Source organism: Hylobates moloch, unplaced genomic scaffold (genome assembly GCF_009828535.3).
Source record: "Hylobates moloch isolate HMO894 unplaced genomic scaffold, HMol_V3 SCAFFOLD_15, whole genome shotgun sequence".
NCBI classification, from domain to species: Eukaryota; Metazoa; Chordata; class Mammalia; order Primates; family Hylobatidae; genus Hylobates; species Hylobates moloch.
This window is the reverse complement of record NW_026652290.1, coordinates 43,758,523-43,785,005: the sequence shown is the minus strand read 5'-3', so window position 1 is coordinate 43,785,005 and position 26,483 is coordinate 43,758,523. Positions and strand designations below refer to the sequence as shown.

General features: G+C 40.5%; 1 protein-coding gene across 1 annotated transcript in view; it reads left to right on the top strand.

Moving 5' to 3' along the window:
• Window positions 1-11,953, top strand: part of MRPL30 (mitochondrial ribosomal protein L30) — a 64,101-nt gene extending 52,148 nt beyond the window's left edge. Inside the window, exon 7 of the transcript XR_009209955.1 lies at window positions 11,670-11,953. The gene's annotated coding sequence lies outside the window, so the exon portion shown is untranslated. The remainder of the gene's footprint in view (window positions 1-11,669) is intronic.
• The last annotated feature ends 14,530 nt before the right edge of the window (window positions 11,954-26,483 follow it).

The following is a 26,483-nucleotide window of genomic DNA, read 5'->3' as shown; positions in this document are numbered from 1 at the left end:
AGAACATAAATTGTGAAGATTTCATGGACATTTATCACTTCCCCAATCAATACTCTTATAATTTCCTATGCCTGTCTTTACTTTAATCTCTTAATCCCATCATCTTCGTAAGCTGAGGATGTATGTTGCCTCAGGACCCTATGATGATTGCATTAACTGCACAAATTGTTCCTAAAGCATGTGTGTTTGAACAATATGAAATCTGGGCACCTTAAGAACAGGATAACACTGATTTTCAGGGAACAAGGGAGATAACCTTAAAGTGTGGCTGCCTGTGGGCCGGGCAGGACAGAGCCATATTTCTCTTATTACCAAAAATGGGTAAGAGAAATATCGCTGAATTCTTTCCCCGGTAAGGAATATTAATAATTAACAGCCCTGGGAAAAGAATGCATTCCCAGAGAGAGCCTCTAAAATGGCTGCTCTGGGGGTGTCTGCCTTATGCAGTGGCAGATAAGGGATGAAACACGCCCTGGCCTCCTGCAGCACCCACAGGCTTGCTAGGATTAGGAAATTCCAGCCCGGCAAATTCTAGTCAGACTGGTTCTCTGCCCTTGAACCTGTTAAGGTGTTTATCAATGACAATGCATGCACAGCGGGACGTGGAACTTCATTAGTAACTCTAGTTTTGCCCTGACCTTGTGATCTCGCCCTCACCTTCTGCCTTGTGATCTTTTGTCACCCTTGAAGCATGTGATCTCTGTGACCCACACCCTATTCATACACTCCCTCCTCTTTGAAAATTGCTAATAAAAACTTGCTGGTTTTACGGCTCAGGGGGCATCACAGAACCTGCCGACATGTGATGTCTCCCCCGGACACCCAGCTTTAAAATTTCTCTCTTTTGTACTCTTCTCTTTTTTTTTTTTTTTTTTGAGACGGAGTCTTGCTCTGTCTCCCAGGCTGGAGTGCAGTGGCGCGATCTCGGCTCACTGCAACCTCCGCCTCCCGGGTTCACGCCATTCTCCTGCCTCGGCCTCTCCGAGTAGCTGGGACTACAGGCGCCCGCCACCACGCCCGGCTAATTTTTTGTATTTTTGGTAGAGACGGGGTTTCACCGTGGTCTCGATCTCCTGACCTCGTGATCCGCCCGCCTCGGCCTCCCAAAGTGCTGGGATTACAAGCGTGAGCCACCGCGCCCGGCTGTACTCTTCTCTTTATTTCTCAGACCGGCCGACACTTAGGGAAAATAGAAAAGAACCTATGATGAAATATTGGGGTTGGTTCCCCCGATAGTGATCCACCCACCTCAGCCTTCTAAAGTGCTGGGATTACAGGCGTGAGCCACCACGCCTGGCCTATCTTTCCATTTTTTGTTTGTCTTCTTCCATTCTTTCATACGTGTTTTATAGTTTTTATTGTAGAAATCTTTCACATGGTGAGCCACCCTGGCATCCCAGGGATGAATTTCACTTGGTCATGATGAATGACCACTTTAATGTGTTGTTGAATTCAGTTTGCTTGTATTTTATTGAGAATTTTTGCATCTATGTTCATCAGAGGTATTGCCCTGTAGTTTTATTTTTTAGTATGTCTTTATCTGGTTTTGGTATCAGAGTAATACTGGCCTTATAGAATTCATTTGGAAATATTCCCTCCTCCTTGATTTTTTTGTAATAGTTTGAGTAGGATTCATTTTAGTTCTTCTTTAAATGTTTGGTAGATTTCAGCAGTAAAGGAATCAGATCCAGGGCTTTTCTTTGCTGGAGAACTTTTTTTTTTTTTTTTTTCAGACGGAGTCTCGCTCTGTCACCCAGGATGGAGTGTAATGCCGTGATTTCGGCTCACTGCAATCTCTCTGCCTCCTGGGTTCAAGTGTTTCTCCTGCCTCAGCCTCCCGAGTAGCTGAGACCACAGGTGTGTGCCACCATGCCTGGCTAATTTTGGTACTTTTAGTAGAGACGAGGTTTCGCCATGTTGACCAGGCTGGTCTTGAACTTCTGACCTCAAATGATCCTCCTGCTTTGGCCTCCCAAAGTGCTGGGATTACAGGCGTGAGCCACTGCGCCCAGCCTGGAAAACTTTTTGCTATGGCTTTGATCTTGTTACTTGTTATTGGTCTATTCAGGTTTTAGATTACTTCATGTTTCAGTGTTGTATGTATCTAGGAATTTATCCATTTCTTCTAGGTTTTCCAATTTATTGGCATATAGTTGCTCATAGTGCTTTCTAGTGATCCTTTGAATTTCCATGGTATCAGTTGTCACATCTCTTTTTAAAATCTCTGATTGTATTTATTTTAATTTTCTCCCTTTTTTCTTAGCAGGATAAAAGTTTCTCAGTTTGTTTATCTTTTCAAAAAATCAATTTTTCATTTCATTTATTTGTTTGTTCATTTATTCTTTTTTTTTTTTTTTTTTTTTGAGACAGAGACTTGCTCTGTCTCTGTCACCCAGGCTGGAGTGCAATGGCACAATCTCAGCTCACTCTAACCTCTGCCTTCTGGGTTCAAGTGATTCTCATGCCTCTGCCTCTTAAATAGCTGGGATTACAGGTACACACCACCATGCCCAGCTAATTTTTGTGTTTTTAGTAGAGATTGTGTTTCACCATATTGACCAGGCTGGTCTTGAACTCCTGAGCTGAAGTGATCAGCCCTTATCGGCCTCCCAAAGTGCTAGGATTACAGGCATAAGCCACCATGCCCAGCTTGTATTGTTTTTTGTTTTTAGTTTCACTTTTATTTATTTATGCTCTGATCTTTATTTTTTTTTCTACTAATTTTGGATTTGGTTCGCTCTTGCTTTTCTAATTATTTAAGATGTATTGTTAATGTATTAGTTTGTTCTCACCCTGCTATAAATATACTACCTGAGACTGAGTAATTTATAAGCGAAAGAAGTTTAATTGACTCACAGTTCCACATGGCTGGGGAAGCCTCAAGAAACTCAACAATCGGCCGGGCGTGGTGGCTCACGCCTGTAATCCCAGCACTTGGGAGGCCGAGACGGGCGGATCACGAGGTCAGGAGATCGAGACCATCCTGGCTAACACGGTGAAACCCCGTCTCTACTAAAAATACAAAAAGTTAGCCGGGCGCGGTGGCAGGCGCCTGTAGTCCCAGCTACTCGGGAGGCTGAGGCAGGAGAATGGCGTGAACCCGGGAGGCGGAGCTTTCAGTGGGCCGAGATTGCGCCACTGCACTCCAGCCTGGGCGACAGAGCGAGACTCCGTCTCAAAAAAAAAAAAAAAAAAGAAACTCAACAATCAGGGCGGAAGGTGAAGGGAAAGCAAGGCATGTCTTACATAGCAGCAGGTGAGAGAGAGAGAGAGAGTGTGGGCAGGGGAAGAGCCACACGCTTATCAAACAACCAGATCTCGTGAGAATTCTATCACGAGAACAGCAAGCAGTAAGACCACCCCCATGATTCAGTCACCTCCAACCAGGCCACTCCTCCAACATGTGAGGATTACAATTCAAGACAAGATTTGGGTGAGGACGCAGAGCCAAACCGTGTCATTTAGGTTGTTTGATTTGAAGTTTTCCTACCTTTTTTGATGTAGGTGCATATTGCTATAAACTTTCCTCTTAGTGCTGCTTTTTTTGTATCCTGTATGCGTATGTTGTGTTTCCATTTTCATTTGTTTCAAGAGACTTTGAAATTTCCTTCTTAATTTCTTCATTGACCTGCCAGTCATTCAGGAGCATATTGTTTAATTTCCATGTATTTGTATAGTTTCCAAAGTTCTTTCTATTGATTTCTAGTTTTATTCCATTATGATCTGAGAAGATACTTGATATTATTTCAATTAAAAAATTTTTTAAGACTTTGTTTTATGGCCTAACATATGGTCTATTCTTTAGAATGATCCATGTGCTGAGAAGAATGTGTATTCTGTAGCCATTGGATGAAATGTAAATATCTGTTGTGTCCATTTGGTCTATAGTGCAGATTAATCTGATGTTTCTTTGTTGAGTTTCTATTTGGATGGTCTGTCCAATGCTGAAAGTGGGTGTTGAGGTCTCTAGCTAACATTGTGTTGAAATCTCTCTCTCTCTTTAGCTGTGATAATATTTGCTTTATAAATCTGGGTGCTCCAGTGTTGGGTACATATATATTTACAGTTGTTATATCCTCTTGCTCTATGGACCCCTTTATCACTATATAATGGCCTTTTTTGTCTTTTTTTATAATTTTTGTCTTGAAATGTATTTTTTCTGATGTAAGTATAGCTATTCTTGCTCTTTTTTGGTTTCCATTTGCATGTAATATCTTTTTTCAACCCTTTGTTTTCAGTCTGTGTGTATCTTTATAGGTAAAGTGAGTTTCTGGTAGCCAGCATGTAGTTGGGTCTTTTTTCTTAATTCCTTTAGCCACTCTATGTCTTTTAATTAGAAAGTTTAGACCATTGACATTCTATGTTATTATTGATAGGTAAGGACTTAAACTGTTGCCATTTTGTTATTTGTTTCTGGTTGTTTTTTCAGCCTCTCTTCCCTCCTTCCTTCAGTCTTTCTTTGTGTAAAAGTGATTTTCCCTGATAGTGTGTTTTAATTTCTTGATTTTTATTTTTCATGTATCTCTGTAGGTTTTTTGATTTGAGGTTACTATACAGCTTGCAAATAACATCTTATAACCTATTACTTTATTTTATTTTATTATTATTATTTTTTTTTTGAGATGGAGTCTTACTCTGTTGTCCAGGCTAGAGTGCAGTGGTGCAATCTCAGCTCACTGCAAGCTCCGCCTCCTGGGTTCACGCCATTCTCCTGCCTCAGCCTCCCGAGTAGCTGGGACTACAGGCACCCACCACCACGCCCAGCTAATAACCTATTATTTTAAACTGATAACAACTTAATTCTGATCACAAAAAAACAACAAACAAGCAAAGAGAAAATAAAAACTACAATTTATCCCCATTTTAAAATTTTTTGTTGTTTCTATTTATATATTTTATACTATCTATCTCTTAAAAGTCATCATAGTTATTACTTTTGATAGGTTTGTCTTTTAGTCTTCCTACTCAATATATGAGTATGTAACCAATATATGTGTCTTATACATCACAATTACAGTGTTGGGGTACTCTATACACAGTGTCTGTGTACCCTCTGTTATCAGTGAATTTTAGATGATTGCTTATTGCTTTTTAACATCCTTTTCTTTGACATTTCCTGTAGGACAGGTCTGATTGACAAGCTCTTGCCTCAGCTTTTATTTGTGTGGAAGAGTCTTAATCTCTTCTTCATATTTGAAGGGTATTTTTGGTGGATACAATATTCTGAAATAAAAGTTTTCTTCTTTCAGCACTTTGCATATGTCATACCACTCTCTCCTGACCTTCAAGGTTTCCACTAAGAAGTCAGCTGCCGGATTTATTAGAACTCCTTTATATGTTGTTTGTTTCTTTTCTCTTGCTGCTTTTAGGACCCTTTCTTTATCCTTGGCCTTTGGGAATTTGATGATTAAATGTCTTAAGGTCTCATTTGAGTTAAATCTGCTTGGTGTTCTATAACCTTCTTGTACTTGGATATTTTCTCTAGGTTTGAAAAGTTCCATTTCTATTTCTTTGAATAAACTTTCTACCCTCATCTCACTCTCTACCTCCTATTTTAAGGCCAATAATGCTTAGATTTGCCTATTGAGTCTATTTTCTAGGTCTTGTAGTGGTACTTCATTCTTTTTTATTCTCTTTTTATTTTTTCTCTTCTGACTGTATTTTCATATAGCTTGTCTTCAAGCTCACTAATTCTTTCTTCTGCTTGTTCAAGTCTGCTATTGAGAGACTCTGATGCATTTTTCAGTGTGTCAATTGAATTTTTCATCTCTAAAATTTCTGCTTGATTCTTTTAAATTATTCCAATCTCCTTGTTAAATTTCTCTGATAGGGTTTTGAATTTCTTCTCTGTGTTCTCTTGAAGTTCACTGAGCTTCCTCCAAGCAGCTATTTTGAATTCTGTGTCTGAAAGTTCACATGTCTTTGTCACTCTGGGATTGGTTACTGGTTCTTTCTTTAGTTCATTTGCTGAGCTAATATTATCCTGGATGCTCTTGATGCTTCTGAATGTTCGTTGATATCTAGGCATTGATGAGTGTGTTAGTCTGTTCTCACACTGCTGTAAAGAAGTACCTGAGACTTGGTAATTTATTAAGAAAAGGGATTTAATTGACTCAAAATTCTGCAGGCTGTACAGGGACCATGTCTGGGAAGGCCTCAGGAAACTTACAATCCTGGTGGAAGGGCAAAGGAGAAGCAAGCACATCTTCACATGGTGGCAGAAGAGAGAGAGAGAGAGTGAAGGGGGATGTGCCACAAACTTTTAAACCATCAGATCTCATGAGAACTCACTCACTATTATGAGAACAGCAAGGGGGAAATCCACTCCAATAATTCAATCACCTCCCACCAGGTCCCTCCCCTAACAGTGGGAATTACAATTCAACATGAGATTTGGGTGGGGACACAGAGCCAAACCATATCAATGAGTTAGGTGTTTATTCTAATCTTTGCAGTCTGGGCTTGTTTGTACCTGTCCTTGTTAAGAAGGCTTTTCAGATTCAAAGGGAATTAAGTGTTGTGATCTAAGTCTTTGGTCACTGCGGTTTTATCTGTACTAGAAGGTGTCCCAAGCCCTCTATCTGTACTAAGAATGGGTGGATGGATGGATAGTTATGAGTCTCTTGAAGACTCATAGAGATACAACCTTGGTGGACTTGGGTGAGATCTGGAAGAATTCCCTGGATTACCAGGCAGAATCTCTCATTAACTTCCCTCATTTTCCCTCAAAGGAGTCTCTTTCTCTGTGCTGGGCTGTCTAGAGTTGGAGAATGGGTGATGTAAGCACTACTATGGCCACCATAGGTAGGACTGCACTGGGTCACACCCGAATTCAGCACAGTACTGGGTCCCATCCAAGGCCCTTGGCGCCTACTGCCTGGCTACTGCTGATGCTTATTCAAGACCCAAAGGCTCTTTCCTCAGCAGGTGGTGAGTTTTGCCAAGACTAAGCCCTTCTCTTTAGGGCAGCATGTTTTCTTCTAGCCTAGGGTGAGTCTAGAAATGCCATCCAGAAGCTAGGACCTGAATTCAGGGGCTTCAGGAATCTGCTAAGTGCCTTATTTTACTGTGGCTGTGCTAGTACCCAAGTTGCAAGACAAAGTCCTCTTTACCCTTCCCTCTCTTTTTTGCAAGTGGATGGACTCTCTCCCAGAGCTGCACTGCCTGGAATTTGGGGAGGGGTGACGCAAGCACTCCCTTGGCCAATACAACTGGTGTCTCACTGGGTCACATGTACCCCAAGTTCACAGGCTCTGAGCCCATTGCAGTACCAGGACTTGCCCAGGGACTGCAGTCCTTGTGGCTGAGACAGCCTTTCAAATATATTTAGGACCCCAGTCCACTTCAGTCAGCTGACAGCTAAGCTGGCCAGAACTCAGTTTCCTATTGCTAGGGCAGAGGATTCCTCTCTGGCCAAAACTGATCTAAATGCTCCCTCGATGGGCATTAGCCAAATTCAGCTCTGTGTTGCTTTTGGCTGTGACAGGGCAGCAGGGAGTTCCAGTGCAGAATCCCATGATCACTTCATTCTCCCTCCCCTGAGCACACAAATTCTCTTTTGGCACATGACACTGCCAGGGGATGGGAAAGGGATGATTAGGCCAGTGGTCCCCTGCCTTTTTGGCACCAGGAACCAGTTTCATGGAACACAATTTTTCCATGGACCGGAGTGAAGGGGATTGGGATGGTTTCATGGTGATTCAAGTGCATTATATTTATTGTACAGTTTATTTCTATTATTATTACATTGTAATGTATAATGAAATAATTATACAATTCACCATAATGTACAATCAGTGGGAGCCCTGGGCTTGTCTTCCTGCAACTAGAAAGTCCTATCTGAGGGTGATGGGAGACAGTGATAGATAATCAGGCATTAGATTCTCATAAGGAGCGCACAATGTAGATACCTTGCATGCACGGCTCACAATAGGGTTCACATTCCTACCAAACCCAAATGCCGCTGCTGATCTGACAGGATGCACAGCTCATGTGGTAATGCTCACTAGTCCACCGCTGTGTGTCCCAGTTCCTAACAGGTCATGGCCCAGTACTATTTTTTTTTTTGTGGAGTTGTGGGGGGGTAATTATTTTATTTTGCTTTTTAAATTTAGATTGTTTAATATTAAATGAACATGGCCACATTAAAAACATTGAAAACTAAAGGAAACAAAGGTACTAAATGCTAACATGACTATTTCTACTTTAATGTATCTCTTTTTACATAACGTATATTCAAATATATACTGTATATGCAGTGTTATAACTCAACAATGTATTATAAGCATTTATGTGTTTTCACAAAGCCTTCATAACCACTGTTTTAATAGCTGCCTCATATTCCATTGGTTAAATATAGCAAAACTTACTTAAATAGTCTCCTATGGAATATATAGGTATGTGGTCTAAGGGTTGGGGAACCCTGGTTTGGGCAATGCAAGACTGTCTTTCCTGCCCTCTTCAGTGCCTTTTTCCTTGATATGATATTAAAACCAGTACTGTGATCACTCACCTGATTTTGAGTTCTTATGAAGGGATTTTCTTGCATAGATAGTTGTTGAATTTGGTGTTCCTGCAGAGGGATGATCACTGGAGTGTTTTATGCAGCCATCTTGCCCTGCCTCCTCCCAGCTTCAAAAAATCCCTACCTCTTCTCAACTTCTCCCTTGGTCACCATCAATTCTAGGCTTCTTTCTGTTACCTGAGCCCTATTTGCCCCTAGATCCTACAGTCTTAGTGGACCACCTCCCAACCCCCACCCCCACCACAGCACACTCAGATAATGAATCTGGTTTCTCAGCTAGACCCCCACCTCATCTCTAGACCGATCCTCCTCACCAGATCCCACCCTCACCCAGGAAATCAACCTCTCACCCACCTTGATTCCCCCATGAATGCTACTGAATCATTTGCCTGGCAACCCATCCCCACCAATCCTCTTGCTATGGTTTGGCTGTGTCCTCACCCAAATCTCATCTTGAATTCCCACATGTTGTGCAAGGGGCCCAGTGGGAGGTAATTGAATCATCAGGGCAGGTCTTTCCCATGCTGTTCTCATGATAGTGAGTAAGTCTTACGAGATCTGATGGTAGTATAAGGGGGAGTTCCCTGCACAAGCGCTCTGTTTGCCTGCCACCATCCATGTAAAATGTGACTTGCTCCTCCTTGCCTTCCACCCTGATTGTGAGGCCTCTCCAGCCATGTGGAACTGTAAGTTCATTAAACCTCTTTCTTTTGTAAATTGCCCAGTCTCAGGTATGTCTTTATCAGCAGCGTGAAAACGGACTAATACACCTCTCTACTGCATGACTGTCAGACGCCTGCATAACTCTGACTCAATCTGACTTAATTCCTGTCCAACTATATATTGTCCTAGAGAACTCATGTCCACATAACACCTGTTGGTTGGCCTCTTCTGTCCCCACAATCTCAGGCTTCAACCACTCAAGTCTGCCCAGTTCATTCTTCTTCTGGTAACAGGCATTTGCCCAGGACTTGTTCCTCCCCACCTGATCACACTGATTTCTAGCAAGAGCTTCTTGTCTTCCATCCATAAGAGGCTTCTCTCTGAGGAAATCCTGAAATAGTTGTATGGAGACCAGTAGCTTCTTTCTCCCCCCCATGAAAGCCAGGAGCTCCTGGAGACACAAGTCACAAAGAGAGAGTAGTTCACGATATCCACTAATAGTAATAGCAACTATCAGAATATGTCAAAGCTCAATGGACTTTTTTGACTTACAAATTACAAATGATGTGATCATTTACGAAAGCAGTTTTTTTTGAGAGAGGGTCTCACTCTGTCACCCAGGCTGGAATGCAGCCTTGACCTCCCCAGGCTCAGGTAATCCTCCTGCCTCAGCCTTCCAAGTAGCTGGGACTACAAGTGCATTCCACCACACCTGGCTAATTTTTTAAATATTTCGTAGAGATGGGGTGTATTAGTACATTTTCATGCTGCTGATAAAGACATACTGAGACTGGATAATTTATAAAGAATAAGAGGTTTAATGGACTAACAGTTCCATGTGGTTGGGGAGGACTCACAATCATGGTAGAAGGTGAAAGGCACATCTTACATGGCAGCAAGCAAGAGAGAAAGATGAGAGCCAAGTGAAAAGGGAAACCCCTTATAAAACCATCAGATCTTGTGAGACTTATTCACTACCAATAGAACAGTATGGAAGAATCCACCCCCATGATTCAATTATCTCCCACCAGGTCCCTCCCACAACATGTGGGAATTATGGGAGCTACAATTCAAGATGAGATTTGGATGGAGACACAGCCAAACCATATCATGGGGTTTCACCATGTTGCCCAGGCTAGTCTCCTGATTTCAAGCTATCTGCCCATATCAGCATTCCAAAGTGCTGGGATTACAGGCATGAGCGACTTGCAGCCAGCCTACAAAAGCATTTTTTAAGCAAAAAGAGAAACTCTTGCACCCCCATAAAAGTGGGAGCATTTGAGGAAATACGGTTGGGACTTCTGGGGCCTTCCATCCTTATAGCTGGGGGTTGAATCCCAGGCTTGGGATAAAAGACTCCTTCCCAGCTAGGCACGGTGGCTCACTCTTGTAATCCCAGCACTTTTGGGAGGCCGACGTGGACAGATCACGAGGTTAGGAGATCGAGACCATCCTGGCTAACATGATGAAACCCCATCTCTACTAAAAATACAAAAAATTAGCCAGGCATGGTGGCAGGCGCCTGTAGTCTCAGCTACTCGGGAGGCTGAGGCAGGAGAATGGTGTGAACCCGGGAGGCGGAGCTTGCAGTGAGCTGAGATAGCACCACTGCACTCCAGCCTGGGCTACAGAGCGAGACCAACTTCTAGCTGGTGTGTTTAACCTAATCAATCAGAATCTTGGTGCCTCTCAAAAAAAAAAAAAAAGACTCCTTCCCAAAGAGATGGGTCTGGCAGCAGCAATGTTTTCTCCTCCCCACTGCTGTCCAGCTCAGCCTGGGGCCTGAGGTTGTGCAACTAGCCTTTACCCACTGGTAAGGGGAAATACAGCCCTGTTGGGTAGGGGTCCCCCAACTCCATCCAGCTCAGCCCACTCTCCACAGGCTTCAAAGCAGGTAAACTTCTATCCTGGAGCAGGTGAAATGGACGGAAAACAGGAGCAAGAGACTTATTATATATTACATTGCAGGACACCTTTTCTGAACTTAGGATTTCAGGCTGTCTGCTCACCACCTGTTCTGGCTAATGTGCTGTTTAAATAAATGGATGAATGGATGGATGAACAGATAGATGGATGGGTGGATGGATAGATAGATGGATGGATGGATAGATGAGTGGGTGGGTAGGTAAATGGGTGGGTGGATGCATGGGTGGGTGGGTGGATGGATGGATGGATGGATGGATGGATGGATGGATGGATGGTGTGATGGTGTGATATACTTTTTAAATGCTATCTGGAGCCAGCTTTGAGGCTAGGACTAGGGGCCAGTAAGTTCCTTTTCTTGAGCAGGTGATTAAGTCCACACTCCCAACAATCTCCCTTGTTGGGGTCTCATACTTGGGACCATTATCCACCTGTCCTAATTAGTCCATGGCCAGGTACCACACAACCAGGGATAGTCCTATACCCTGAGCCCACTGAACTTATCCAAAGGAGCCAATCTTAAGCCTGCTTACCCTGCTTCTCCCACTCCTTTCTGCAGAAACCACAACAAAGGTACTTGCCCATTGCTCCTCCCTTCCCTCTGCCTCGTGACTGATGCCAATTATTCCCCGTGTGGCCCCCTGTGGTGTGACATGTCCTCCCTCTCTGGGGATCTGTGAGTATAGAAAATTATTTTTTCACTGGCAGTCATCTCCTAATCTGTTGGCCTTACCCTACCTAAATAATAATAAAAGCTACTCAAACAAATGGATAGCTTGATGGATGGATGGATAGATAGATAATAGATAGATGGATGGATAATAGATAGATAGATGATAGATAGATAGATAGATAGATGATGGATGATAGATGATGATAGATATAGATAGATAGATAGATAGATAGATAGATAGATAGATAGATGATAGATAGATAAGAGAATAAACACTTACATAAGGAAACAAGCAGCTATAGTGACTGCTCCTATAACACAGTATGGCCCTAACAGCAGCCACAGGGCACACCCCTCTTCCCAATGCACCTATATCCTCATCACCCCAGCACTTCACCCTCATGCTGGGGCTCTGGCCCAGACTCACTGGGATGTGGGAAAATGGTAGGTTCTTACAAAAGGAACTTTTTCCTCCTGAAATGAATGCCTCCCTAGGCTCAGTCAGAGCAGGACTTGCAGGAAGGGAGGTAAAGAGCAGCCGGGGCTTCTCACCTGACTCAGGGCCCTGCAGGAAGACAGGAGCACAACACACCTCTCAGCTTTTGTTTTGTCCACTTGGGAAATTTCTAGCTGGTGTGTTTAACCTAATCAATCAGAATCTTGGTGCCTTGATAAATATGTTTCTCACAGTTCAATGTTCCCATGGGTTTGTGGCATCATATTCAACCTCAGAAATATGGATCTGGGCATGGTGGCTCATGCCTGTAATCCCAGCACTTTGGGAGGCCAAGGTGGGCAGATCACTTGAGGTCAGGAGTTCAAGATCAGACTGGGCAACATGGTGAAACCCCGTCTCTACTAAAAACACAAAAATTGGCTGAATGTGATGACAGGTGCCTGTAGTCACAGCTATTTGGGAGGCTGAGGCATGAGAATTGCTTGAACCCGGGAGGCAGAGGTTGCAGTGAGCCGAGATAGCACCACTGCACTCCAGCCTAGGTGACAGAGCAAGACTCTGTCTAAAAAAAAAAAGAAATTCAGACAAGAGGGTCGATAATTTCTCAGGGAGAATTCAACCCTTCTGAAAGAGTAGACCGTAAATTCCATGTTCCTGTTGGGATGTTAAATTAAGTATTTTTCACTGTAACTCATTAAGTTCTCCCCCTTTTTAGTCTGCAGTCATGCTCACTGAACTTTCTTTTTTTTGAAAGTTAAATAAATTCTGTGTTTGTCTTGCTCAGTCAGTCTCCTGCTTTGAAGAGTTATTACTTTTGGTTACAGTTGTCCCTGGGTATAAGTGCCAGTTTGTCACTCATACTCACATCTCATTTATTGCTTTCTCACACCCTCTGGTTCAGAAATTTGGGGGGCCACTGGCAGGGGGTGTTGCTTTTATTAAGTCATTTTCTATATTTACAATCTTAATTTGGTAAAATCTGTCCGAATGTAGAGCCTTGACTTAGCACAACTGCAAGAAACTGCCTTCTCATAGAGGGGAGTATAGAATAGAACTTGGAAAGGGCCCTTGCCCAAAACATCTCCCTATCACTCTGCCAAGGGGTGACATTCCACAATCAGAAGTATAGTCATTTAAATAAGTTTTTTGAGATCTATTGTACAGCATGGTGGCAATAGCTAATAATAATGTAATATATATTTCAAAATTGCTAAGAGAGCAGATTTTAAATGTTCATAGTATGAAAGAGTGATAAGTATATAAGGCGATGGATATGTTAATTAGCCTGATTTAATCATTCCATAATATACATATGTCATCATTCCATAATATACAATATACATATGTCACATTGTACCACATAAGTAGATACATTTACTATTTGTCAATTAAAAATAAAATAAGGCTTTGAGTCTTTAGAATCCCCTAGGAAGGGGCAACTCTTCAGAAAAGAGCGAGGTCTGAGCCACTAACTATCCAAGATGCTCAGGCCAACATTTCAGTCTGATGGGGATGGGGAAGGAAGTGGGAGCATGACGTCCTCGCAAAGCAAGCAGCCTAGAGGAGCACAGAGGAGATCCACCAGGAAGGAAGCCTCAGTTGGGTGGATGAGGGCTAGAGGTGCAGGGCAGATGGGACCTGGAAGGGCACGTTCTGCAGAGTATGAGTTAGGATCATTTTCCTGCTATAAGATAAGCAGTCCCTGAATCTCTTCTTATGGTTTATAGCCAGAATTCACTGGCTGACTGAACCAGCCTTCACCACTCTGCTGTCACAGCCCGAATCCATTTCCTGTACCTCCCCAATCATTTCAGAGAATTGCAGTCAGCCACAAGATAATAGCTGCACACAGCAATGGCATTTATACCTACAATAAACTATAGGATAAGACTTTCTTTACAAGTCCATACTAGCCTTGTTCCTGACTTGATTTTAGGGAGAAACTATCGAGTAGTTCAACATAAGTAAGATGTTAGCTGACATTTTTGTTTGTGTCCTTTATCAGATAGAGAGGTTATTTCTCTTTCTGGATTGCTGAGAAGTTTTTTTTTTTAATTTTTATTTTTTAAATCATGGATGCATATTAGATTTCGCCAAATGCTCTTTCTGCATTCTGAATTTTAAGTCAACCTTAAATTACTAAACTCCACTTGGTCATGAATCATTATCTTTCTTATTTATTGCTAGATTTAGCTTGCTAATATTTTGTTAAGAATTCTGATGGATATTTGTCTTTGACTTTCTTTTCTGTTTTTCTTTCTTGCAATTTTTTTTTATCAGATTTTGGTGTCGGGAGCTAGTCTGCACTATTAAAAGAAGTTGGAAAGTGTTTTTCCTATTTTCCAAAAGAGTTTGTGTAATTCTTTTTTTTTTTTTTTTTTTTTTTTGAGATGGAGTTTCGATCTTGTTGCCTAGGCTGGAGTGCAATGGCATGATCTCGGCTCACCGCAACCTCTGCCTCCCAGGTTCAAGCGATTCTCCTGCCTCAGCCTCCTGAGTAGCTGGGATTACAGGCATGCGCCACAACGCCCAGCTAATTTTGTATTTTTAGTAGAGATGGGGTTTCTCCATGTTTGTCAGGCTGGTCTCAAACTCCCAACCTCAGGTGATTTGCCCGCCTTGGCCTAATATTGCTATTAATTCTTATGTAAAGTTTGATAGAAACATCATCAGTGTGGTGGCTCACACCTGTAATCTTAGCACTTTGGGAAGCTGAGGGGAGAGGATTGCTTGAGCTCAGGAGTTTGAGACCAGCGTGGGCAACATAGCATGACCTCATATCTACTAAAATAATAAGAGAGAGAAAGAGACAGCAAGAAAGTAAGAAAGCAAGAAGAAAAGAAGGAAGGAAGGAAAGGAAGGAAGGAAAGAAGGAAGGAAGGAATGAAGGAAGGAAGTAAGGGAGGGAGGAAGGAAGGAGGGAGAGAGAGAGAAAGAAAAAGAGGGAGGGAGAGAGAGAGAAGGAAAGAAAAGAAAGAGAAAGAAAAGAAAAAGAAAGAGGAAAGAAGGAAAGAGAAAACAAAAAGAAAGGAAAGGAAGGAAGGAAGGAGGAAACGAAGGAAGGAGAAAAAAGAAAAATCATCAGTGGAACCATTTATGCCTGAAGTCTGTTATATTGAGGGTTATGAATCTATATGTAAACATATAGATATTGATATAATTGCTCCTATTTTATTTTTGAGGCAGATTTTCTATTTAATTTCAATTTTGGTAATTTGTGTTTTTCACAAACTTGTCTATTTCACCTAAGTTGGTGAATTTATTTCTTTAAAGTTGTTTATAATATTCCTTTATTATCTTTTTAATATCTTTAGGAAATCTAGTGCTATAGCTCCACTCCTTCATTCTTAATACAAGTAATTTGTGTTTGCTTTCTTGATCAGTTTGCAATCAATTTATCAATTTTATTAATGTTTTGAAAGAACCAACTTTTGATTTTGTTAATTTTCTCTATTCTTGTCTGCTCTCTGTCTCGTTTATTTCCACTATAATTATCATTGTTTTCTTTCTTCTACTTGGTTTTGGTTTAATTTGCTTATCTTCTTCCAGTCTCTTAAGGTGCAAACTTAGATCGTTAATTTTTTAAAATGTTTTTATTTTTATGTTTAAGCTTCTGTTGGACTTGATAGGTCATTCATTTTAAGCCTTTCTTTTTTTTTCTAAGAATAGCATTTAAAGCCATAAACTTCCTACTAAGCAGTGCTTTAGCTGCATCCCACTAATTTGGATATGTTATGTTTTCATTATTATACAATTTGAAATATTTTCGGCTGGGCACATTGTCTCACACCTGTAATCCCAGCACTTTGGGAAGCCAAGGTGGGCGGATCACGTGAGGTTAGGAGTTCAGGACCAGCCTGGCCAACATGGTGAAACCCCATCTCTACTAAAAAAACAAATTACAAAAATTAGCCTGGCATGATGGCAGGTGCCTATAATCCCAGCTACTCGGGAGGCTGAGGTGGGAGAATCTTTTGAACCTGGGAGGTGGAGGTTGCAGTTAGCTGAGATCGCATCTCTGTACTCCTTTCTGGGCCACAGAGCAAGACTCCATCTCCAAAAAAAAAAAAAGAGAGAAGAAGAAGAAGAAATATTTTCTACTTTGCTTTGTGATTCCTTCTCTGACCCATGGGTTGTTTCAAAGTATGTTGTTTTGTTTTCAAATATTTAGGGATTTTATAGATATTTAAACGTTTTTACTCTCTCTCTTTTTTTTTTTTTTTGAGACAGTGTCTCACTCTGTTGCCCAGGCTGGAGTGCAGTGGCATAATCCTAGCTCACTGCAACCTGAAATTCCTGGGCTTAAGCAATCCTCCTGCCTTAGCCTCCCAAGAATGTAAAACTACAGGCCCACCACCAGGCCGGCTACTGAAAAAAATTTTTTTGTAGAGATGGGGTCTCATTATGTTGCTCAAGCTGGTCTTAAACTCCCAGCCTCAAGCAATCCTCCCGCCTCAGCCTCCCAAAGGGCTGGTATTATAGACATGAGCCAATGCACCTGGCCATTTGCTCTCAAATCTAATACTATTGTGGTTACAGAACATCCCTTGTAAGATTTTAATCTTTGAAATTTATTGAGACTTGTTTGATGGCACAGATTTGGTCTATCTGAGAGAACTTTCCATGTATTCATACACAGAATGCCTATTCTTGTGTTATTTGCTTGAATGTCTATAAATGTCAATTAGGTCAACATGCTTGACAGTATCTTACAGGTCTTCTAGATCAGCGCCGTCCAAAAGCAATGTAATATCAGCCACATATGTCATTTTAAATTTTCTATTAGCCACAATCAATGAAGAAAAAAGAAACAGGTGAAAGTAATTGTAATAATACGTTCTATTTAAGCCCAAATATGCAAATAGCATTTTAACATGTAATCAACATAAAATTACTTATTTTATTTTATTTTATTTTATTTTGGAAACAGAGTCTCGTTCTGTCACCCAGGCTGGAGTACAGTGGTGCGATCTTGGCTCACTGCAACCTCTGCCTCCTGGGTTCAAGCGATTCTCGTGCCTCAGCCTCCCAAGTAGCTGGAATTAAAGGTGTGCACCACCATGCCCGGCTAATTTTTTGTATTTTTAGAAGAGACAGGGTTTCACCATGTTGCCCAGGCTGGTCTTGAACTCCTGAGCTCAGGCAATCCACCCTCCTTGGCCTCTCAAAGTGCTAAGATTACAGGTGTGAGCCACCACGCCCAGCCTGTAATCAACATAAAATTATGAATAAAATATTTTACATTATTGTTTTCATTTTAACTCTTTGAAAATCAGTGTGAACTTTTCACCTCCCGGCAAACCTCACTTTAGACTAATCACATTTCAAGAGCACAATAGCCACTTGTGGCTCTAGTGGCTATCATATCAACAGCAGAGTTCTAGATCCTCACCAATTTTTTTCCTTTTATTTTATTTCATCAATTGCTTAAAGAGGGATGTTAAAATCTTCAACTGTGATTATGAATTTGCCTATTTATCCCTTTATTTTTGTCAGTTTTGCCTCGTTTATTTGGTACATATGTGATCAAGTAGGCTTCATCCCTGGAATGCAATGTTAGTTCAACAGACACAAATCAATAAATGGGATTCATCATGTAACAGAACTAAAGACAAAAACCACATGATTATCTCAATAGATGCAGAAAATGCTTTCAATAAAATTACACATCCATTCATGTTAAAAAAAAAAACTCTCAATAAACTAGGTATTGAGGAACATACCTCAAAATAATAAGAGCCATCAATGGCAAACCCACAGCCAACATCATACTGACTGGGCAAAAGCCAGAAGCATTCCCCTTGAAAACTGACACAAGACAAGGATACCCTCTCTCACTACTCCTGTTCAACATGGTATTGGAAGTTCAGGCCAGGGCAATTAGGCAAGAGAAAGAAATAAAGGGCATCTAAATAAAAAGAGAGGAAGTCAAACTATCCCTGTTTGTAGATGACATGATCCTATTTTACAAAGCCCCGTAATCTCAGCCCAAAAGCTTCTTAAGCTGATTAACAACTTCAGCAAAGTCTCAAGATACAAAATCAATGTGCAAAAATCACTGCTTGATTGTGGTGAATAGGCTTTTTGATGTGCTGCTGGATTTGGTTTGCCAGAATTTTGTTGAGGATTTTTGCATCACTGTTCTTCAAGGGTATTGGCCTGAAGTTTTCTTATTTTGTTGTGTCTCTGCCAGGTTTTGGTATCAAGATGATGTTAGCCTCATAGAATTAGTTAGGGAGGAGTCCTTCCTCCTCGGTTACATTCAAATATGGCACAGGAGAACCAAGATATGCCCTAGTGGATCTTCTGAGCCCCAGACATAGTTATCCGTGCCTCCATTAGTAAAAAGAACTCTTGTCTTCTTGAATCTTCTCTAAAGGGTTACTAGAATAAGATCTCGTCTTTGCCTGCTATTCCAACAGCACAAGAGCCCCCAAATGATCAGATGGAAGCCATATTTTAGGTTCAGTGAGTTACTGGGTCCCTTGGTAGATATGTTCTCTACCATCATCCTCCACGCCTCTGCCCCTAGAAGCCAGATCCTTCAGACCAACCCAACTTACTGTTGCAGAGACTGGAAACACAAATACCTCTAGTGGCTCACTGAGAGTGATGCTGAGAGATGCCACAACTATTTCCAATACTTCATTACAGGAACCATATACTGTACCTATTAAGGACCTACCATAAAATGGCCGTTGGTTCCAAGTTGTGGAAACAAACAACAACCCCTTGTTCGAGAAGCAGGAAAAAGGTGCCTTTAAAAGTATGAAAGGCGTGGTGGTTCATACCTGTAATCCCAGCACTTTGGGAGGCCAAGGCGGGTGGGTCACTTGAGGTCAGGAGTTCAAGACCAGCCTGGACAACATGGTGAAACCCCATCTCTACTAAAAATACAACAATTACCTGGGCATGGTGGCCGGTGTCTGTAATTCCAGCTACTCGGGAGGCTGAGGCAGGAGAATTGCTGGAACCCAGGAGGCAGAGGTTGCAGTGAGCCAAGATTGCATCACTGCACTCCAGCCTGAACGACAGAGCTAGACTCTATCTCAAAATAAATAAATGAATAAATAAATAGATAAATTTTTAAAAATACAATAAATAAATGTTATTGGAATTTGTTGGCTTGAGGTCTCTGGAAGCATTTTGGTTCTCTGGCCAGAAACCAATCAATTCAGCAATTGTGGTATGTCTGGTGCCCCAGTGTCAGGAGAACAGAGTGAGTAAAAGAACAATGGGGTTTGGTTCCATTCTCTTAGAGCTGCAGCTGCACAAAATTAAAAGGGAATTCCCCTACTCCAGTGATTTGGCTTTTGCTGACTGCTTTTGCTGCTGCCATCACCCCGGCCAAAGGGTTTTTTATGGACCAGGGCATGAGAGAATGGAGAAAAAGTAGAACAAAAATATGTGGGATTTTTATCTGTGGCATTTTTCTATTTGGCCCCTCAATTCAGAACTAGAAAGTTTTCCTCAATGTTTCTCTGCCTCTACTCAGTTCTCACTTCTGGGTTTGAGCTGCTTAGAGTTCATGCAGGGGAATACTAGAGGGAAAAATAAAGGTAAATTCATCGCCAGTTTGGTGGTATTCTCATATCAAATTCTGATGTTTTTCCCTGATAATCCTGCTAATATTTATCTGTTGGAGTTTTTAAACAGCTGCCCATGCATTTGTCCAGATTTTATAGTTGTATTTAGTGTAAGAGAAAAGTAGGCATGTGTTTGCTCCACGTTATCCAGAACTATAACCCTTCCCTTAATATCATAACTTCAAAATATAGAAAGCAAAGCTTGCCAGAACTAAAAGGGAGAATAGAAACTTTTAAAATTATAGTTGGAAATCTTAATACCCTCCTCTCAACAACTGTTAGACAAACATTTAGTAAAAATAAAAGATGAAGATGATATGATTAGTTGACTATTCTATTTTTACTTACACAGGGCACTACATCCAGCAACCATAGAATGCACATTCATTTCAAGTGCACACGCAAGATAAAAAGCAAATTCCAGGCTGGGAAAAGATAGTTACAAAGTATGTATCAGATAAGGCATTCATATCCAGAATATATAAAGTAATCCTAAAAAGCAATTGGGAGGCTGAGGTGGGTGGCTCACCTGAGGTTGGGAGTTCGAGACCAGCCTGACCAACATGGAGAAACCCCACCTCTACTAAAAATACAAAAATAGCCAAGCATGGTCACACATGCCTGTAATCCAAGCTACTCAGGAGGCTGAGGCAGGAGAATCACTTGAACCTGGGAGGTGGAGGTTGCGGTGAGCTGAGATTGCGCCATTGCACTCCAGCCTGGGCAACAAAAGCAGAAACTCCATCTCAAAAAAAAAAAAGAAAAAAGAAAAAGAAACCACTAAAAATTGGTAAAAGGTTTTAAAGGCACAAAGCAAAAGAAGATATCCAAATGGCCAATAACTAAAACTAAGACTAATAACTAAATCAATAAAACTAATAACTAAAACAAAGACTGACAATAGCAACTGTTGGAGAAGTATGAAGCAACTGGAACTCTTCATACTTTGTTAGTATGAGTGTAAACTGGTAAGACCATATAGGAAAACTTTTTGGTAGTTTCTTTTTTTTTTTAGTTTTTATTTATTTATTTATTTTTAATTAGTTTTTTTTTTTTTTGAGACAGAGTTTCGCTCTTGTTGCCCAGGCTGGAGTGCAATGGCATGATGTCGGCTCACTGCAACCTCCACCTCCCAGGTTCAAGCGATTCTCCTGCCTCGGCCTCCCAAGTCACTGGGATTACAGGCATGCACTACCATGCTCGGCTAATTTTTGTATTATTAGTAGAGATGGGGTTTCACCATGTTGGCCAGGCTGGTCTCGAACTCCTGACCTCGTGATCCGCCCACCTCAGCCTTCCAAAGTGCTGAGATTACAGGCATGAGCCACCACGCTGGCCTTTTAAAAATTTTTTTGAGATGGACCTCGTTCTGTCACCCAGGCTGGAGTGCAGCGGCATGATCCTGGCTCACTGCAACCTCCGCCTCCCAGGTTCAAGCAATTCTCCTGCCTCAGCTCCCAAGCAGCTGGGATTACAGGCACGCACCACCATGTCTGGCTAATTTTTGTATTTGTATTTTTAATAGAGATGGGATTTCACCATGTTGGCCAGGCTGATCTTGAACTCCTGACCTCAGGTGATCTCCCCACCTTGGCCTTCCAAAGTGCTGGGAATACAGGCATGAGCCACTGTGCCCGGCCTGGTAGTTTCTTATGAAATTAAACAGACATCTACCCTATGATCCAACAACTCTATTCCTGAGAATTTACTCCAGAGAAATAAAAGCATGTATCTACAAAAAGACTTGTAACAAAAATGTTTGTAGTGGCTTTATTTTTAAAAACCAAAAAATGTCTGTCAACCTAAGGGATAAACAAATTGTAGTGTGTTCATACAATGGAATACTACTCAATCATAAAATGAACCAACCACTGATCCATGCAACAGCATGCATCTCACAGGCATTATGTTAAATAAAAGAAGCCAGGCCAAAACAGTATAAACTGTATGACTGTATTTATATAACAGGCAAAACTAATCTATGGTAATACATGTTGGAATATTGGTTACCTTTGAGTGGAAGGCCACATTGCCTGGGAAGAGGCATAGGGCAACCTTCTATAGTTATGGAAATGTTTTTTTATTTCATTACAGATATTGTATTTTTTAGTTCTGGAATTGCCACTTGATTGCCATCTCTATTTCTATGTTGAGATTTTACTACTTCTTCATTCATTAAAAATTCACTGCAGGAATATCAAAATACAGTTGGAAGCCTTAACAACAGACTAAACCAAGCTGAGGAAAGAATTTTAGAGGTCAAAGACTGGTCCTTTGACTCAATCCAGTCATATAAAAACAAAGAAAAAAGAATTTTTAAAAAATGAACCAGACCTCCAAGAGATAAGGGATTAAAAAAGACCAAACCTACAATTCATTGGCATTCCTGAGAGGCAGTAAGCAACTTAGAAAATGTATTTGAGGATACAGCCCATGAAAATTTCCCCAGTCTTGCTAGAGAGGTCAACATGCAAATTCAAGAAATTTAGAGAACTCCTGTGAGATACTACACAAGATGACCATTCCCAAGACACAAAATCATTAGACTTTCCAAGGTCAATGTGAAAGAAAAATCTTAAAGGCAGCTAGAGATAAGGGTGAGATTTCTTACAAAGGGAACCCCATTGGGTTATCAGCAGACTTTTCAGCAGAAATGTTACAAGCCAGAAGATATTTGGGGCCTGTTTTCGGTATCCCTAAAGAAAAGAAATTCCAATAAAGAATTTAATACTCTGCCAAACTAAACTTCATATATGAAGGAGAAATAAAATCTTTTCCAGAAAAGCAAATGCTAAGGAAATTTGTTACTTCTAGACCAGCCTTACACGAGGTCCTTAAGGGGGTTCTAAACATGGAAATGAAGGAATGATACCTGCTGGCACAAAAACACAGTTAAGCCCAGAAACATACATAGCCTAGAGATCCTCTAAAGCAACTACATAATTGAGGCTACAAAGCAATCAGCTAAGAGCATCATGACAAGATCAAACCTCACATATCAATATTAACCTTTCGTAAATGGTCTAAAATGCCCCACTTAAAAGGCACAGAGTGGCAAGTTGGATAAAGAAACAAAACCCAACTGTCTACTGTCTTCAAGAGACTCATCTCACATGTAACAACACCCATAGCCTCAAAATAAAGGAATAGAAAAAGATCTATCATACAAATGGAAAACTAAAAAGAGCAGGAGTCTTTATATATTCTGTATAACAGATAAAGCAGACTTTAAACCAACAACAGTAAGAAAGGACAAAGAAGGAAATTACATAATGATAAAGGATTCAATTCCACAAGAAGACCTAACTATTCTAAATATATTTGCACTCAGCATTGGAGCACCTAGATTCATTAAAAAGTTCTTCTAGACCTACAAAAAGACTTAGAGAGCCAGACAATAATAGTAGGGTACTTCAACACCCCCACTGATAGCATTAAACAAATCATCAAGGCAGAAAACTAACAAAGAAATTCTGAACTTAAAACTACACTTGACCAATTGGACCTAATATCAATCTAGAGAATACTCTGTCCCAAAATCACAGAATATACATTTTTTTTGTTTGCACACAGAACATACTCTTAAGACCAACCACATCAACCATAAAGCAAGCCTCATAAAATTAAAAAAGAATCAAAATCTGGCCAGGTGCGGTGGCTCACACCTGTAATCCCAGCACTTTGGGAGGCTGAGGTGGGTGGATCATATGAGGCCAGGAGTTTGAGAACAGTCTGGTCAACATGGCAAAACCCCATCTCTACTAAAAACACAAGTATTAGCCAGGTGTGGTGGCACATGCCTGGAGCCCCCACTACTTGGGAGGCTGAGGCACAAGAATCACTTGAACTCAGGAGGTAGAGGTTTCAGTGAGCCAAGATTGCACCTCTGCACTCCAGCCTGGGTTATAGAGTCTTCAAAAAAAAAAAAAAAAAAAAGAATCAAAATCATATGAAGCATACTCTCAGACCACAGTGGAATAAAAATGAAATCAATACCAAGAAGATCTCAAAACCACACTGTTACATGGAAATTAAATAACTTCCTGAATGACTTTTGGGCAGATAATGAAATTAAGGCAGAAATAAAACAAATTCTTTGAAATCAATGAAAACAGAGATACAACATACCAGAATCTCTAGGATGCAGCAAAAGCAGTTTAAGAGGAAAAATCATAGTGCTAAGTGCCTACATCAGGAAGTTAGAAAGATCTCAAATTAATAATCTAACATCACACCTAGAGGAACTAGAGATACAAGAACAAACAAACCCCAAAGCTAGCAGAAGAAATCACTAAAGCCAGAGCAGAATGGAATGAAATTGAGACCAAAAATTCATACAAAAGATCAACAAAAGCTTGAAAGCTTGAAACCTTGAAAGGAAACCTTGGTTCCTTGAAAGGATAAACATGACTGATGAACTTCAAAAGGAAACCTTGGTTCCTTCAAAGGATAAACATGATTGATGAACTGCTAGCTAGATTAACAAAGAAAAAAAGATCCAAATAAGCACAATTAGAAATGACAAAGGTGACATTACAACTGATCCCACAAAAATACAAAAGATACTCAGAAACCATTATGAACAAATCTATACACATCAATTAGAACATCTAGAGGAAATAGATAAATTCCTGGAAACACACAACCTCCCAAGATTGAATCAGAAATAAAATTAAACCCTGAACAGACCGATAATGAGTTCTGAAATTGAATTAGTAATAAAAGAAAAAAATGTAACAACCAAAAAATTCCCTGGCCCAGATGGATTCACAATCAAATTCTACCAGACATACAAATCCTCAACAAATGAGGCATTGAAAGAACATACCTCAAAATACTAAGAGCCATCAATGACGATCTCACAGCCAACATCATACTGAACAGGCGTAAGTGGGAAGCATTCCCCTTGAGAACTGGATCAAGACAAGTGTGCCCATTCTCACCACTCCTATTCAACATAGTACCAGAAGTCCTAGCCAGAGCAATCAGGTAAGATAAATAAATAAAAGGCACTCAAGTAGGAAAAGAAGAAGCCAAACTATCTCTCTTCATGGATGATATGATTCTGTATCTAGGAAACCCTAAATTAGAAGACAGCTAGAACTGATAAACAACTTCATTAAAGTTTCAAGATACAAAATCAATGTACAAAAGTCAGTAGCATTTCTATACACCAATAACGTTCAAACTGAGAGCCAAATCAGGAATACAATCCCAATTATAATAGCCACAAAAATATTTTAAAATCTAGGAATACACTTTGTAAAGGAGGTGAAAGATCTCTACAAGGAGAAATACAAAACACTGCTGAAAGAAATCACAGAAGATACAAACAAATGGAAAGAATCAATATTGGATTGGAAGAATCAATATTGTTAAAGCAGTCTACAGATTTAACACTATTCCTATCAAACTACCAACATCATTTTTCACATAATTAGACAAAAAAAAACTATTGTAACCCAAACGGAGGCTGAATAGCCAAAGTAATCCTACGCCAAAAGAACAAAGCTAGAGGCATCACATTAGCTGATTTCAAACTATATTACAAGCCTACAGTAATCAAAACAACATGGTACTGGTATAAAAACAGACAGATAGACCAATGGAACAGAACAGAGAACCCAGAAATAAAGCCACATATCTGCAATCATCTGACCTTTGACAGGTCGACAAAAGTAAGCAATGGGAAAAGGACTCCCTATTCAATAATTGGTGCTGGGATAAATGGCTAGCCATATGCAGAAGAATGAAACTGGACCCCTACATTTCACCATATACAAAAATGAACTCGAGATGAATTAAAAACTTAAATGTAAGACCTCAAACTATAAAAATCCTAGAAGAAAACCTAGGAAATATCCTTCTTGGTGATGGCGTTGGGAAAGAATTTATGGTTAAGTCCTCAAAAGCAATTACAACAAAAACAAAACTTGGCAAATGGGACCTAATTAAACTAAAGAGTTTCTGCACAGCAAAAGAAACTATTAACAGAGTAAACAGACAACAGAATGGGAGAAAGTATTCGCAAACTGTGCATCTGGCAAAGGTCTAATATCCAGAATCTATAAGGAACTTAAGCAAACCAACAAGTAAAACACAAATAACCCCATTAAAAAGTGGGCAAAGGACATGAACAGACACTTCTCAAAAGAAGATTTACAAGCAACTAACAAACATATGAAAAAATACTCATCATCACTAATCATCAGAGAAATGCAAATCAAAACCACACTGAGATACCATCTCACACTATGGCTATTTAAAATTTTTAAAAATAAGTGCTGCCAAGGCTATGGAGAAAAGAGAATGCTTATCCACTGTTGGTGGGAATGTAAATTAGCTCGGTCACTAGGGAAAGCAGTTCAGAGATTTCACAAAGAACCAAAAATAGAACTACCATTCAACCCAGCAATCCCATTACTGGATATACACCCAAAGGAAAATAAATCATTCTGCCAAAAAGACACATGCACCCATATGTTCATCACAGCACTATTCACAATAGCAAAGACATGGAATCAATCTAGGTGCCCATTAATGGTGGATTGGATAAGTAAAATGTGGTGCATCATCAAAAAGCTTATCCACCACAATCAAGTCAGCTTCATACCTGGGATGCAAGGCTGGTTCAAACACGCAAATCAATAAACATAA